Genomic DNA, 17973 nt, shown 5'->3' on the forward strand with positions numbered 1-17973 from the left:
TGCAATATTAGCAGACTTATCATACATTCAACATCAATATCGAACAGACCACATGCATCGTAACTGAGAAAACAAAGATGAACAAATGAGGGGAGAGGGGGTAACGCACCAAATGACCACGGAGAATCACGAAAGTGAAAATACGTAAATAAAGTGCGAAAAAATAGACAGTGAACACCTGTAAGTACAATGTCGACGGGACGGTGATTCTAATCGTTAGATTTGCGCGGCAAGAAGGGCTTGGAAAAGTGTTTGTGTTCAAAAAGTTTTTCTAACTTTGCCTTACGCTGGTTGTAAAAAAAAAAAAAACATCGAGGACGCTTAAGCTTCGCCTTGAAGAGTAGAACGCGATATCGTTTTTGGGAACCGTTCGCATCGCATCGTTCGCATACGGCAAGTAGGCTTCATTCACTGCTACACTGCTACAAGCCAGCTTACGAAGACTAAGCTTACACCGATCCCCTTAAAGTCGGCTTCACTTTTAAACTGAAATGCATTGCTAGGAAGACGTTTTTCCAGGAGCAATATAAGTGGTCTTATATTAAAATGTGAAGGCCCTAGCACCTTTTTTATTACTTTATCAATTGTTTGCTTTTGCCCCGACCCACGCAGGTCTAGTAGAAATGTTTGAGTTTCCTCGTAGTAGAATTAGGTTTTCTCGTACATTCAAATTACAATCCGACGCCGAATGGTGAAGTCGTACTTCACAATTTTTCTGATGGATTCCACTGTGAGAAATTCAATTTTTGTTCACGAAAACCTTGCACCAGGTGGACGGCCTGCACGGTTGATGTGGTTGCATGATTTTCTCCGCCACCCGCGATCACGCGCCGGTTGGCGACGCCGGATTTTCTGCGACAAGGGGCCCTAAACGATATCGCGTTAAAACTGTCCTCCAAGCTTCCACTGGGGTGGAGATGGAAGACCAGCGAAGCTGTACTATGGTGGGAATTATGTATTTCCAATTATGACTATTAAGATGTGATGGCGTAATTGGTTACTTGAACTATTAAAGAATGAGAAATCTATATGATCCGGTGGTTTTCATTTATCTAGTGACCACAGGGACCATGGCCTTATGGTCGCTAAGGTACACCGCCACAGAGTGTACTGCAAAGGTTGGCACGTTCTTCATAAATACGTCACCAACGCCGCGCACATTCGGTGCCAAAGTGCGCAAAACACTGCCGCCGTCGACAACAGTTGTGCGCGTTGTTTGTGTGACCGCACACAACCACTGTCAAAACGCTGGCTGCAGAGACGGCAGAGGCGAGCAGGGCTGCGCGCATGCGCCGCAGTGGGAGAGCGGCAACGCACACGCACAGTCTAGAGTGCCTCGATGGCCTCCTCGCCCACCGCTCCCCTTCCACTGGAAAGTCGCGTTTGCTCTCCGCCGAGCGTTCGCTCCCCGTGAAAGCGCGCGTCCCTCGCCCTCGCGCACTTTCACTCGCACATACAGCATACGGTCACTGAGAGTTTTTTTCTATTGCCGGACGCAACCATAGAAGAGTGAGCCCTTAACAGGTTTGCTTTAAAAATCATCATTGCCTAATAATCTTCCATTGCCATAATATTCGTGTAAAGGGACACTAAAGATAAATGGAATTGGAGATCGCTGTGAGATGCCTTCGTCAGCAATGGACTTAAAGTAAGCTGATGACAAATTTCACCACTTTTAGTAAATTACCCTTCCACAGTATTAGGATAGCCAGTCTTGGACACTAAAATGACGCTTGGCAGTCCGGAACCGGCGCAAAAACAAAATACGGATGTAATTTAATTTTTTTAATTAGGGGTTTTACCTGCCAAAACCACGATCTGATTATGAGGCACGCCGTTGTGGGGGACTCCGGAAATTTGGACCACCTGTGGTTCTTTAACGTGTGCCTAAATCTAAGTACACGGAAGTTGACGCTGCCTTGAAATACACGCACCAGCTAGACGTAACGTCACAGATACGGGAGCCGTCCTCTATGGCCTAGTTGAATCTTTATCAGTAAAAATGAAAAGCATTGTGTTGAAAATAGCCAAAAGCTCAACTTCCGAAGTTTCAAGAACTTTCATTTAAGCACAACGGCTGAAATGCGACAACATACTTTGCAATCGGTGACGTCACATCGACACACCTGCCCTGGCGTAACGGCACGAAGTTCAATATGAAAATTTGACCGATATTTTCTGGTATAATAATGAACCTAGTTCCGCGAAATCAACAATCTTCAAGCATAATTTGTCAATTTAAACTGATTCACTGCTTCTTTTTTGGTGCCCCTTTAGGCATCCTAGCAAGTGAAATCAGCCCATTTACAGATGCGGTGACTAATGCGGTGACTAGAGCCACCTTGGGCCTGTGACGAGAAAAGAGACGAGGTATTTGAGGAATATATTCACTCGCTACATTGCTCGAATACTATTAGCATTACCGTTGACAGTCATTATTGTGAGATGAGTTCTGCTGTGATTCATTGTTTGCTTTTCGAATGCCGAAAGAATTACGGAACTTTGCACATTTCGTGCGCAGGCTTACACATGGCCATCCACAATGAGAGTATAGGCATAAATGTTCTTGCTGGTTACAGAAGCGTTCTACATGCACTTCGACTATTGTGTATGTTTTCCATACAATCATTCGGAAGTTTTGCGCAATTCATATGAGTCTATACACATGCCGTGGGAATTACATGGAAAACATAAGGGAAATAATGGAATTGCATGCGGAGCGTTTCAGTAGGGAGGACACTACCATCTAGTGGGATCAGATCTCTTTAGGAGAGGGAAACAAAAGGTAAAACACATGGGCTTGTTCCGTTATTTCTACATTGAGTAGCGAAAACCGTCACATCTGCATTGTACATCTTGAATTGTCAATGCAATATAACATTGCTTTAAACTGCAATGGTTTAAAATATCGGAACGAACAATGTAAAACGCTAAACAGTTTACTAGCCAGGGCAATACCGCGGCATCTGCAGCCGTATGGTAGCAGGGAATAGAGCACTGCACGGGCTCGGGCTTACCCGAAAGCCTGGGCCCGGCCCGGCCCGTGGGCCGGGCCAGGCCGGGTAGAGCAGTTTTTTCACGGGCTCGGGCCGGGCTCGGGCACGGCGTGTGCTTTTTGACCCGGGCCCGGGCCGGGCTCGGGCTTTCTGCGAGTTATTCTCGGGCTTCTCAACTCTGAAAAACATGTATTTTTCGGTCTCGGGCTGGGTTCGGGCCGGTTTCGAGCCGGGCTCGGGCCGGGCTCGGGCCGGGCTTGGGCTTAAGGTAAAGGGGTGGCGGGCCGGGCCGGGCGGGTAACGTAGATTATTTCCGGGCCCGGGCCGGGCCCGGGTCTCGTCATAAAAGTTTTGATCGGGCTCGGGTGGGCCGCCCAATGTAAAAACGGGCCCGGGCCGGGCCCGGGCCGCAAAAATCGGCCCGTGCAGTGCTCTAGCAGGGAAGTCTAGGAACACCGTCATCGTCAGCACAGGCAGCGGCCATGAGGCACACTAGAGCATTGCAATGACGAACATGTCTGGCGTGCTGCCTCGCAAGCACAAAGAGATTTATGCTTGTTATTTTCTGCATGTTTGGAACATCCCGGTCACAAGCATAACCAGAGCTCTATGTGTTTGATGATTTTACCTCCCTAACAAAATAAAACAAGCAAGTGGTGCCAACAGCTGCAGCAAACGCACATTTCTGCTGCAGCTATGCACCGATATTACTATATATATATATATATATATATATATATATATATACATGTTTTGAAGCTGCTTTCGAGCGAGTGCAGTGGGTATGTGGTTTGATCCTCTGCTGCGTGGTTATGCCTGAGGACGTGCTTTCTGGATTCTCGTTTGTGTTATCTCAAAAATAGACGAGTGAATGTTTTGCTACAGGTTCCGTCATTGATTGTCAAGTTAATCTTCCCTAACAAGATGAGCGGAGTTTACTTCGTGATGGCCTAATTCAGAGGTTTATCAGGTAAGCAATAGTCTCGTGTGGTGTCTTTTGGCAGGCTCTGACCCGCTTTGTAGTTTCGTTGTACATTCTGCATACGATGTACCAGCTAACGTTACCAAGCGGTTCAAAGGAAAAGAAAAGATTAAAAAAAACGCGATGCAAGGTACGCTTAAAAAAGCGACGTTGTTCACTTGTATAATTGTATCTTGCATTGTGTTTTTAAATATTTATTTTCGTTGATCAGCTCGGCTAATGTTAGCTGGACGCTGGCATACGTGAATTATGCTAAAGCCCCAACCACAGCGAATAAGATTAGGATGGAATTTCGGCTTCAGTGCCGGCGGGCGTCAGGTGGCGTCGGCCAGCGTCGTCAATAACAATGTCAAGCTAGGAGTGACGCTCGCGAGGTTAGAGTGCCGACAATTCCAGATTTGAAGGCCGACATCTGCTAACACTAGCAAAGCATGAAAGCCGGCTATCGTTGGCGCCCAAAATCAGTCAGCATCTCGTTTCTTCTGGATGGGCGCTAAGAGGCAGACATGTGCTGTCTTTTTACTTAGAATATATTAACAATATTTAAGGCCCTCGGGACCATCGTATTGCCTCATTTACTTGACCAAAAGAACGCATTATTTATGCTGTATAACTTGAAAGCTATAACCCTTTTCTACACAACGCTTGACTTCTTCACCAAGAATGGTACGTAAGTGCGTAACATGGGCAGGTATCTGTGTGCAAAGGGCACATCTTTGTGGGGTTTTCTGACGCTGATGCTAAAGACCATGTCAAACCTAGGTATTGCATATCCCTGAATTCAATAATTATGAGCCCTTTAAAGCGGATAGCCGCATCAGACTGGCTGCACGATTTTTTTTTCATCGAAGTTCCACCACCTTCTCTCAGTTTCTTTCATTATTCAGACAATACGGCACATCATAAACGTTTTTTTTTATTCACAGGGTCATTGCATTGAAGGTGCAACAAAATTACCGTTATATAATATCGGAGCGAAATTTTACAACAGAGGATCACGGAAATGAACGTTTAACGGCAGACTTTAAATAAGGTACCCCCGTCTACGTGGCTAACTAGATATTAGCCTGTCAAAGGATTTAATGTGTTCTGTGCCGAATTCTTCACTGCAGATTGGAAGCGCATTTTGCATCGTGATCTCTTATAGCCGGTCTCTTTTTCAGAGGGGAGGGCGTGTACAGGCCTCGGGCTTAATCCTAAAACAAACTTGTTTTCCTAACAAACTCCTTTGTCTGAAACAAAAAAAAAACAATTCTATATCCACCATAACGCACACGGTTGAGCTGCCGTATACGTACCAGGTAGCGTAGGCACGCGAGAAAATGCTTTATATGAAGAGCACTTATCACATACCAGAACAAGCGATTGCTTGCGAAAGCGCTGACATTGAAAAAAACGCACAAATAGCAATTCCCGTGGACAGGCAATTTCCATATCAAGGCTCCCAAGACTGGCGATAGCAAGGTATATAGTATTTTCAAACAACATGGCCTAAGTGTCTTTACATAGCCACTTAGGGCTTTAGTCCTTTTTGTTACGAACCTTTTTTTTTTACTTCCATTTTTTTATCATGGCCTTCTATCGCCTGAAGAGGCGAAACACATGCTAGCTGAAAGTAATCGTTTCCTGGCACATTTTAACGCACGAAGCCTCTGGAAAAATTCAGATAACTGACACTTTAGAACAGATATATTAGCTGGTATACCCCCTCCCTCCCGCGGTAAACGGGAATTGCGTCACTACCGCTAGTATCTTCCCTGTGGATTGGTAAGCCGTGCTTCTTAGACAGTAAAAATATAGGCCTGCTGTTTCAAGCGCGAGGTAAGAACGGCCATCCCGCTTGTCGTCTGCAATGATCACGCCGAGTGCGCGATTTTCTCCGCAGATGCAGAAGAAACTATAGCCGGGTTCAACTTAACCTCTTGAGTCCGTAGGTACCCATACGGGTACATTTGAAAAATGCGCACTGTGCTGGTATAGTTGAAGACCGCTAGGCGAGAATGAAAGTTTCTACTAGCGGAAGGATCAGATAACAAAATGCCCACGAGGTGTCGCCGTAGGCCCAAGTACCCGCTCGCAGTAGATACAAGTATGGCGGCATCACGCAAAGCAAGCTCGCGGAGGTGACCAGGTGAATTTTACTTTTTATTCCTACACGAAATGCTATATAATGTTAAGCCATGAATATTGTTACGGAAGGATAACAGAAGAGAAAAGAAGAAGATCGCGAGACGATGGCTGCGGCGTGTTGTTGCTGGTCAGCCATCTTGACACCAATAAATCTGTTTGTATATACATTCTCAATACATTCTGTCTATACTCCCAACATCCCCGTAACAGATTGGTGGAGGCGCGGGGTATAGGCAGAATGTATTTACAATATATATATACCGAGGTAATGTGGTCAAGATGGCTGACCCGCAACAACACGCACCAGCCAGCGTCTCGTGATTTTCTTCTTTTCTCTGCTTTTATACTTCCGTAAAATTATTCACTGCTTAAAATTATATAACATTTCGTGGAGGAATAAAAAGTCAAACTCCACTGGTCGCCTGCGCGAGCTTTCCTTTCCTTGCCACAGGAGCTTTCCTAAGCACCTGTCGGAATACTCTTTCCAACTGAAGTTCCCTCGGAACCTTTCTATCTTGTAGGCCTTGACCTGCTTGGCCGTTTTCCGACGACGACTAGAGGGAATAAGTGGATCGCCGTCGCTACCGATTACGCGACACGCTACGCGATAACAAAGGCGTTGCCAAGTGACGTCGCAGACTTTCTCCTCCATGAAGTCCTCCTCCACCACGGTGCACCTCGACAGTTACTTACAGACTGCGGTCGCTCGTTCTTGTCCCAAGTTGTCGACGACCTCCTCCGCTCTTGTGCCACAGAGCATAAGCTGTTCACCGCCTACCACCCACAAACCAACGGTCTTACGGAACGTCTCAACCGAACACTCGCAGAGATGCTATCGATGTACGTTTCCAACGATCACCGCGACTGGGACGCCACGCTGGTATACGTGACATTCGCGTATAACTCGTCTCAACATGACACCACAAGATATTCACCCTTTTGTCTTTTGTATGGTCGCAACCCCACATTGCCATTTGGCACCATCCTACCTTCTCTGCCACGTGTTGCAACTGAGTACGCTCGTGAAGTCATCGATCGCGCTCACATGGCGAGTCAAGTCACCCGATCTTGTCTATTGGCATCGCAGCATATACATAAAACAGCGCTACGATCGGCGCCATCGCGATGTTAAGTTCGCCCCAGGTACTTGGGTGCTCTTTTGGACATCATGTCGTCCTGTCGGCCTCTCCCAGAAGCTTCTCTCTCGCTACACGGGTACTTATGAACTCCTACGCCAAGTTAACGACGTCCATTACGAGATCTCGCTGTTACAGTTTGATCCGTCTCCAAGTCCGACGCCTTTTGACATCGTGCACGTTTCGGAGCTGAAGCCATACTTCGCTCGCAGTTCTTCGCCTGACATCCATAACTACGGCCGAGCAGTGGGAGACTTTGCTGCTCAGCTTGGACCCAGAAGAGCAGCTCTGGGCCGTCCGGATGGCCGAAGAAGCCGCCAGAAAGCAAGGGCTGGCCGCCGTCTGTGGAAGGGGAGGCCTGGGGGTTAGTCTCCCAACCCCCGCCGCCCCTAGACCCCATCATGGACACAATAAAGTTTTATCTCTCTTTCTCTCGCCTGACATGCACCGAGACGGCGCTTCAGCACCGGGGGGTCCTGTTACGAAAGGATAAAAGAAGAGAATAGAAGGTCGTGAGACGCTGGCTGTTGCGCGTTGTTGCTGGTTTGCCATTTAGACCACATTAACTCTGCTTATATATATTGTAAGGTAGGCTGAAGATGGAGGCTTGCAAAATAGACGCGTCCCTTTAATGGCGCGTCAGAAGAAGAGCGTGCAGCTTATGCGCTTTGTCGTCTTTCATGGCGCCGACCTTTGCGCGCGCTGTCTGGAAGCCCCTTACTGTGTAAATTACCCCTCATGCAAAAAAAAAAAAACGACCGTCTGGGTCGCGCCGAAAAGTTCTGTCAACAAAGTTGACGGCGAGGAATGGAGCTTCGGAGGTGCATCTTAACATTAACGTACGCGCATGCTATGGTTTAATGCGCACTACATGAACAACTTCAGCGCGAGGACGACCTCCGGGGAGAAGCGGGGTCAAAACTGCAGGGGACGACTTCGTAGGTTACGCTACTGAGGCGGTGTGTAACCTTGAGGGACTAAAATACCCGCGGAGCAACGTTTCCGAGAGTCCACGGCGACGGATTGGCGTCCAGGCCCACACGCAGTCACTGGTATGGTAATGGACGTCGCGTCGACCCAGGTTGTATTGAATGGTGTCGGTGCGCTGTTGGATCCTGATACGATGCGGAGCAAGCTGGCGTGCGCTGCTTCGGCTTTTTGGATGAACTCTTCCACGTGTTCGCTTATCGGGCTATTATCAGCCACAGCTAGCATGGCGTCAAGTGTTGACGTGAAGCGGCGCCCATTTACAAGTTTAAACGGCGTAGACTGTGTGGTCTACTGTACAGCAGTGTTACAGGCGAATGTCAAATATGGCAAAATCTCATCCCACGTCTTCTACTGCACGTCGATATACATATAAAGCATATCAGACAGCATTATGTTCAGTCGTTCCGTTAGTCCATTTGATTGAGGATGATACGCAGGTGCTCTTGCAGTGAGAGCTGTGCGTCAGTTGGAGAACGCCCTGCATAACTTCGGCTGTAAATGCTGTACCGCGATCGGTGATGAGAACAGACGGTGCACCGTGTCGTAGGACGATGTGGGGGACAAAGAACTTGGCCACTTCATACGAGTTTGCTTGTGGAGTAGCTTCGGTTTCACTGTACCGGGTGAAGTAGTCGGTAGCGACTACTATCCATATGTTGCGCGAAGCGGTCACTGGGAATGTACCAAGTAGATCCATTCCTAATTGTTGGAACGGTGCTTGAGGATGGTCCACAGGGTGTAGAAAGCCGGCAGGTTTAACAGGTGGTTTCTTGCGGCGCTGAAAATCGCGGCAGGGCTTCACGTACGTACCATTGCACAGAAGAAAAAAGCCGGGGCCAGTAATACATCTGTCTTATCCTTGCTAATGTCTTAGCGAATCTCAGGTGTCCCGCGGATAGCTCATCATGGCAGGCTTGCAAAATGTCTTGGCGCAGCGCGGAAGGCACGACAATGAGGCACGTATTTGGACCGCTTTCGCTGTTTTTCGTGCAAAGGAAATACATGCATTCGGTCTAGACTCCCAACATTCCCTGAAGATATGAACAATAACGAGACATAAGAGAAGGCGCATGAAAAGTTCAAGCTAGTTAGTATGCTTTGTCTTCGAAATAGCACAACGTAATTGCAATTGTACCCAAATGGGTACTTCAAGTCGTTACGTTAAAAAAAGTCACTTTTGTTCTGCGCAGGTCACTCGTGTACAGAACAAAAGTGAATGTTTTTTGAACGTGTGTAGACTTTGTGCGAAGGAGAGAGATACCGCGGCTCACATCCTTTCGGACTGTAGCGTAAATCCGAGAGAAGCTTCTGAGAAGACGACGATCCCCCTGCAGCTAGAGGCTACAACGAGGATATTGACCCTTTTCGCGGAGCAGTTTGCTCCAGAGAAACAAGATGGCGCTTTCATCAGCGCGCCATAGGTTGCCTCAGCCAATGCGCACGAATACGAAACCACTACTGCTTCTGCCCTGCTACAGTGCGATCAGCTGTCGCAAATGCAACTGGGTGTTCGCTAATGCACTGTGCCCAATTCATGCTGCAAAAATGTGTAACGATAAAGAGAAGACGGTGCTGTAGTTAGCTACCAAAAAAGTAATTCGAATATTAAGGAAATAAATCAACCTGTGTCGCCACTGCTACATTAGGACTGCCTGTGTTGCCAGCCATTTGCGATGCACGGCTTTACTCGTAGATAAAAAGAGATAATTCATCCGCCAGGGCTGTATAGCTAACCTCGAAAGAAAGGACCTCAATTCCGCAACGTCGGCACCTAAGAGTGAGTACCGCTCGTTACAAAAGGAAGTAACGCCAATTGCAGGCGTAGCAAGTTTCTCGCCCGTTATTTACACACATCTACCCCTACTCGTATGCAAACTTACACCCACCCTATCACGAACGTGTAATAATAAATGGGTGAAGTTTTGAATCAATGTGCCGAAGCATAAGTGACGGCGGCTACACCGACAAGACACGAATGTTGCAAGCTGAAGGTTTCGTGACGGTCCACAGAGTAAGCGAGGGACTAGCGATAATAATACGTCTTCGCTACAAGCTATCACAAAGTACAGAACATTTACATTCCAAGCTTTGTGCGCCGCAAGAACGAATCTATCACAGCAGAGCACACCTGCGAGCGATTAGGCTGAAAATAAACAATGAGATATTGGCCGCACCGAGTAACCGAGAAACTTTACTGAGTCAGGAATATGACAAGGCGCTGCTTCAAAATGTTTGCCAAATAAAGGACGAACACATTGATCTTGATTTAATTCATAAGCGGAAAGTTTATAGAGCTTGGAATACATTTATAGCCCCGCCTTTAGTACATGCACCGTATACGCTGCTCGCGTCGTTTAGACAAGGCGTAACGAGCTCTAAAAGCACTTACATGGCCTCTAAAGCTGTGGCTAAAGCTTCCTGTAGTCCACACAGTCACCGTCTACGATACGCCTCGAAACGGAGGTTTGCTGCGCCGCACCGGCATCACGCGCTTGCATTGTAAACACGGAGGCAGCTGAGATAAGCAATGGACGTGTCACCACGTGATAAAACATGGCAGCGCCCACAGGAGCGACGAGAAAAGGGTCAATACGATCAAGAGACACAACTCAAGGCCGTCCAGCAGGTCTCGGGAGCTCTAGAAAGGCAGCGACCGAACGAAACCGAGGAGAAGGTGTGCGGCAACCCCAGGAAGAGGGCGGCAGCCCTCTCGGACCCGCGGAAGTAGCGAGGGAGCAAGACCTCGAGGAGCATAACGCACGAGACTGACGTAGTGGCCGCGTCGCGATGAAAGCTCGTCCTCCCTGCGTGGAGGGAGCCTAATCGATTCTGCAGGCATTCTCAATAAAGTTGTTCTCTCTCTCTCTCTCTCTCTCACACTTTTGTTTTGCGTTGTAGGCAAATTCCTGAGTGACAAGGAAATACAAGAGCTACACTTGCAGGGCGTTATTGACTTGTCTGATGAAGACGACATTCTGGATGGCCTGGACAGCAGTAGTGAATGCTCAGATAGGAGCACTGATGATGATGATGACAATGATTCACCAGGAATCCACGAAGTTCAAGGCTGTGGTTCACTTGGAAGATGACCGAGCACGTTCTTCGTTTCAGCAATTTGTTTTGAAGATACTGGCATCATTCGAAAGCGACTTCTTGAATCCCATATGTGACTGATAGATTTTAACACGAAAGTGTTTTATGCCGGGGTCCACCAAGACTTCACTGACGTATTTCCGTCACGGAAATACGTCACACGAACATACACGAACATAATACAAAGAAAGAAACCAGAAGAAAAAGTTCCACAAACATGCAAAATTTGGAAATCGAACCCACGACCTCTCGGTCCGCTACGATAGATCGCCGAGCGTTTAACCCATTGCGCCGCAAACGCATTTGCAGAGAGCTACACAGACGCGCCTTATATATCTAACACTCCTCCGTGTACCCGCGCTCTTGCTCGGGGCGGTGCCGCCGCCTACGAGCAGAAAAGAGAAGTACTGCATTATGACACTAACGCGCACCGACAGTGAACGCTTCGGTGGTCTCAGCACTACGACGCCTCGATGCCAGCATTCGAAGGGACGCTGGCATCAAGAAGCACTACCAACGTTCACTGGTGGCGTTCACCGTACTCAGCACAGCGGAGCGTGGCCTCCGCAATTAGCTCTGAAAATGTTTCTGAAGTTGATCGCGGAGGCTGCAATTACGACGCGCTGTACGCGCTGATTTGACTCGGTGACGATTCAGTTACGTGCTTTGTCTTGCGCGTTGTATTAGTGTGTCAGTTACGTGCTTCGTCTTTCGCGTTGTGCTAGCGTGTGCAGCGTAGTGCAGCTTCCATATGCACGACGGTTGCTCATGGTCATCGACGTTGGTAGTCGTGATGGAGGAGACGTGCCACCAGGCGTCAGCGTGGGTGCATCAACGCCTAAGGGCGCTTTAGCCACAAAACACCAATAGACATTATATATCAATGTGCAATAAACATTACACTACTTCTGTGAAGACACGTTTCACTTTCGTGTTCTACACCGATTCCTATATAAGAGGGATCAACCACATTTTTTCTAGTTTCCCTCCCAGGTACACTTTAGAAACCACGCCCCCTCAAGTCCGTTTGCCTACTTTACCAAGTACATTTTGGAAACCATTTGAAAGCTATGCGCGGAGCAAACAAGTCGCTATTCTGTTCAGATGCGTGGTCACAGGTCTGTGTGAATGTCATCCAGTCATTTCGAAAGGCATGTCTCGAGCTGCCGCGCCCGAATTTACTATCTGTCGATGAGTAAGTAGATGATCCCATTCAGCGGACGCTGTGCTGCCCAACAATACGTACCAAGTAATCCAAATCCTGTTTGCCTCAAGAACTTTGGTCTATCCAGTAGTCATAGACTTGTGTTAAATTTCGTCATCTACACAGGTAAAGGAACTGTTCTTGAAGCCCACACGAATGAACTTGGTCTTGCCGGAGCAGTTGTGAAGTTCCCTCTGGGAACAATGCCGACTGACCAGCCTATCCATGTGTTTATAGACCGAATTTTTACAAGTATGAAGTTGTAGAATTATATCTCAAAAGGAATGCATATCTTACCGGTGAAATTAAACTAAACAGAGCTGGAGGTGCCGCATCACAACTTCTATACTAAAAGAATGTGAAGCAAGGTGAATCAAGTTGCGTTGTCAGTAATGATGGGGAAATGTGTGCCACCAAGTACCACCTTGTCTGCCTTTTTCTCAGGTCTGAAGAGGTTAAGAAGGCAGGAGAGGCCCCGCCCAGATGACTGAAGCGCGGCAGCCAATTGGCTACACGACTAAAGAAATAGTCCCGCCGACACGACTAGGCCCAGTTCGAAGCGCGATCTACCATGTTCTCCGTTGGTGGGGTCACCAGCCATCCGGCTCATGACGTCAGTCTAGAGTGCAGGCCCATTAGTGGAGGCTCGTGTGCATGCAACTTTGAGGGGCAAATACCGCTGCCTTCCTAAGTATATCTCACACCCCAATCATGGTGTGAGATATACACTCTTTAGTTGGGGACACTCGCGAGACACGATCGACCAGATAATTATGAACGGCGTGCACCGTTCGACCCAATGACGGCCGCGGACACCTATCGGCGGTGCGACGCAACTTCAAGACCGACAAGGTTATATTGGTTTAATCTCCCGATGGTATAGCAAACGGCGCACGGCGCATCGCGGCCAACAGACACTTTTAGTTTAGCCTTTGCAGCCAAACGTAAGCGCATTACATACGTAAAGAAATAGCGTGGTCCTCACTGCGCATGCTCCGAACATTACTCGGTTGCTCTGGTTTACGTGCGCTATGATAACGTACGTTATTTGGCCAGTTTAACGTTCGTAATGTATACGGACGCTAAGAAATAGCGTTGTCGAACATAGCGGCACCAACGTCTCCCGCTTCAGCGTGAATTCGCGTGATGGCTACGCTCTCACTTATGTTCAGGGCCAGTATATAACTAGAGAAATGGCCTTTCGCTTTCTCTTAACTAACCTAAAACGTTAATTATGAGCGCATAGCGCTTCTAATTTCCGAGACCGTTCGGCGATTCTAGCGCCCGTAAGCCTAACGAAACGCGTCCTTGTAGCAACAGCAAGATGGCTGCTAATGCATTGTCTTGGCTTGAATACGTTTGGCACGAGGCACCAGACGGCGCCCTATTTGATAACGTCTTCAATACCGTTTGCGTTACCGTACAGTAAACTAAAAGTTTTGAACGGACGTGGACCGTAACGTGCCGAAAAAGTGCCTACGTTTAACGTACATAAGGCGACAAGCGCTATTCTGAAAATGTCTTCCTAAGAATATCTCACACCGCAATCATGGTGTGAGATATACACTCTTTAGTTGGGGACACTCGCGAGACGCGATCGACCAGATAACTATGAACTGCGTGCACCGTTCGACCCAATGACGGCCGCGGACACCTATCGGCTGCTGTGAAGTCCTTAGGTGTGCGTCCGACTCGTCCTGACGTGTGTAGTTCTTAGTATTCGTGGAGATATCGGCGTGGTCCTGCAGTGCTAGCTATCCATCATCGGCGCTTGATGACCCGTTGCGTGCAGTTGAAGTGTCCAAGTTTGAGGCCGAGATAGTAGGTGGTTCTAGCGGAAGCGGGATACTAGCGGAAGCGGTGGAAGCCATGCGCTTCACATCATCTGGGGTGAAGCAGAAGGCGACCCCGGTGAGCTGGCGTCTGTGGCGGGGCAGCCTGCGGATCTCTCTGTCGGGGCATTGCTGGGCACACCTGCCGCAGGATCGAAGCAGTAGCTCTCCGGAACGCCGTGCGTAGAACTTAGCTGGTTGGACTTACCGCAGGCATCAGGAAGCTGGCCTAAAGCAGCTATCAGAGCTGCACTCCATTCAGGCCACGACCGCTGCTTGATGCCTTCGTAGTTTTCCCATGCCTTGGCGGCACCGCAAAGTCGTTTTGCAGCAATCAGCCATCTCGTTTGTTCTGTGCAAGCATGACGATCGCCCAAGGCATTGATAGTTTCAACCCAAAGGATGACATCATCGTAAAAGCCGCGGAACGCTGGTATTTCCACGAAAGCCGCCTGCAGGGAAGCGTAGACGGCGTTCCCAGGAAGGACGCAACAGCTGACGGATGCGAAGGCGGTCCTCATAACCTTGAGCTGTTGTGCCAGCTTGGCCATGGCCTTGATGAGGTTATCGGTACATACCGGTCCTAGAGTCACCGAGGAGGCTTGAACGCCGTCCCCGGACGGTGCAGTGGGTACTTGCGACGGAGGTAGGGTGGCAGACTGCATACCTGAGGAAGCCTGCACGGCGTTCCTTGGCAGGGGGGACCCGGCACGCCGAAGAACCGCGCGAGGAAACACTTAAGTCTGTAACGCCTTAAGGCAGGTAAATAATTTACTGCAGATACTGTAATTAGTCCCCTCACTTCGAACTTCTACGCATTACTTATAACCAGGTCTGTTTATTTAGGTAAACATCAGCAAGACGTTTTGTATAGTTCACCGAGCACACCGGGGAAACCTACTACAACCCTCTTATAACACATAAAGAAAACTAGAGTTCAGTAAATACTTGCAACGCTTGTAGGTATTTAGTCCAAGAATGCTACATTTTCACGATCACATTTCACTTGACGTGACGCCAATTTCCACGAAATATAAATCTGAGTTGACAAAGAGTTATTTAGATATATTAGGAACCATAGCTGATAACGGCTGTATGACACCATTGAATACTTCATCAAGAATTTTTTTGTGAAAGCTGTATTTTAAACACACACATTCACTTTCGCAAAGGGATTCACCATGTTTTTCCCAATGTGCAGTTCTGACAGTGCAACGGGCTAATTTTTCCATTGCTCCTGAGACGCACTCTTAACACTCCATTTATAGCAAAGGCCGCACGCAATTAAACCACCCGATTTGAACTTTGCCTACACATCACTCGTTATCTGGTCCTTCTTTTTACCAACCCAATAATGAAGCCTCGTTTAGTGATCTGATGACACAGGCCGAACGTCATATAACGCATGAAAATAGCGAGAGCACAAAGGTTTAATAAATATTTGCAGCGCTCTTAAACCAGAAACAGACACATTTTGCCACAGATTGCACTTAAAAATCGCAACCCAATCTGCACTAATAAAAAGTCTTTTGTAGCGCAAACTTTCCTGGGGAGACTAGGAACGTAGCCTAAAAGGACCATCTAATGATATCGAGCACAGGATGAATGAACTTTTTACAAAGGCTGTACTTGATCCACATATGTTTGCCTTTGCACACAATGTGGTCATACCATTCCCCATACGATAGCTAAATCTGATTTTGGTGGTATGTGTAGTTACGTCATAGCAGTGGACTAAATGTGGCGCCACTCGTAAAAGACACTCATATACCGCCCCGGAGCACTTGTAAGGTATTACAGATGCCCCAGTAATCCCAAACGATTCAAACGTTTCTTGAAGATATCGTTTCCATTTCTTTCGCCAAAATGTAAACAAGGTGTCTTGTTCAGCCGGCCGAAGACATCGGAGATTCCAGATGTATACCACGTGTGACGCATAAAAATAGGGAACAAAATGACAGTTCAGTAAATGGTTGCAATGCTTGTGTTAGGCCAGGAAAGTGAATATATTGCCACAAATTACACTTAACGCTCACCTAATGTTCATTTCATTTGAAGTCGGTGTCTCGTACGTTTGACGACTCTGAGAAACGTTGAGGATAACGGCAGTCGTCACTCTGGAACGCTTTAATAAGTAACTTTCTACAAAGGCAGTAATTAGCGTACACAAATCATTCCTTTATCGTTCATCCCTCACAACATGCTTCCTACTTCAACGAAATATAAGTACCGTGCCCTATAGCTCACAGAAGACACCGGGGAAAATTAACATGCTTTCTATAACGCAAAAAAATTGGCAGAAGTGGAGTATTCAGAAAATATTGTTACGCGAACGAAGGATTAAGCACTGGAGACGATTTACAAAGTATATTTACAAAATACAACTGCAGCGCTGGCCAGTTCAGCTGACAGCTCGAGAGCAAGCAACAGTTCGTCTTCTTCGTCGGGAAGCCTGCCGCATCGTCCGCAAGAGACAAGCAATATGCATGTAGCATTATCCCCGGCGGCAGAAGCACCGTCGCGATGCGCCTAAATACCGGTGGTAACAGGAGAGTAACACGGTTTTTGGCGTGCGACATGCGCTACGTCAGTGAAATTTGGGGCAGATGAGGCACTGGTACTGACGGGGGCGATTTCATAAGTAACTGGAGTCACGGCACGCAGCACTCGATAAGGACGTGTGTACCGAGACAGTTTTTCTGTCAGGCCAATGTGTCGAGTAAGGGAGCACAGGAGTACCACAGATCCAAGCGAAAAGTGGACGTCTCTGTGTTGACGATCGTACAAACGACGTTGGTTCTCTTGGGAGTCCAGGAGGCCAGCGCGGGCAATTTCGCGCGCTTGTGCTGCCCTAATGATCGCGTCAAGGACACATTCGCTGGTCTTTGCTGCCGCGGATGGAAGAAACGTGTCCAGTGGCAATGTGGGCTCTCGGTAGAACAACAGTAACAATGGGGAGTAACCGGCAGTGTCGTGACGCGAAGAATGGTATGAAAATGTGACATAGGGTAGGGCAAGGTCCCAATGCCTATTGACGGACGACACATGCTTTGCAAGCATGTCTGTAAGGGTTCAATTCAGACGCTCCGTGAGACCAATAGTCTGTGCTTGGTAAGACGTAGTCAGCTTGTGCCTGGTTGAGCATGACTGCAGGATGTCGGCGATGACTTTAGCAAGGAATGTCCGATCACGGTCATTGAGCAGTTGGTGTGGAACTCCGTGCTGCAGAATCACGTCGCGTAAAATAAAATCGGTGACATCTGTGGCGCAACTTGTTGGAAGCTCTCTGGTGATGGCGTAGCGCGAGGCATATTCTGTCGCCACAGCGACCCACTGGTTGCCAGACGTTGATAGAGGGAAAGGACCAAGTAAGTTCAAGCCAACACGAAAGAACGGCTCCGACGGAATGTCAAACGGTTGAAGGCACCCGGCAGGGAGTGTCGATAGTGTTTTTCGGCGCGAGCACTTCTCACACACCGCAACGTACTTCCGGCCAGAGCGGGCAAGGCCTGGTGAAAAGAATCGTCAGCAAATCCGGTCGTAGGTGCGGGAAACGCCGAGGTGACCTGCCGTTGGTGAGTCGTGAAGTTCTTGGAGAACAGCTGACCGG

General features: G+C 48.0%; 1 protein-coding gene across 1 annotated transcript in view; it reads left to right on the forward strand.

Moving 5' to 3' along the window:
* Nucleotides 1–3792: 3792 nt before the first annotated feature.
* Nucleotides 3793–17973, forward strand: part of LOC119443985 (monocarboxylate transporter 4) — a 51089-nt gene continuing 36908 nt past the window's right edge. Inside the window, exon 1 of the mRNA XM_049663574.1 lies at nucleotides 3793–3966. The gene's annotated coding sequence lies outside the window, so the exon portion shown is untranslated. The remainder of the gene's footprint in view (nucleotides 3967–17973) is intronic.

Source organism: Dermacentor silvarum, chromosome 3, assembly GCF_013339745.2.
Source record: "Dermacentor silvarum isolate Dsil-2018 chromosome 3, BIME_Dsil_1.4, whole genome shotgun sequence".
NCBI lineage: Eukaryota > Metazoa > Arthropoda > Arachnida > Ixodida > Ixodidae > Dermacentor > Dermacentor silvarum.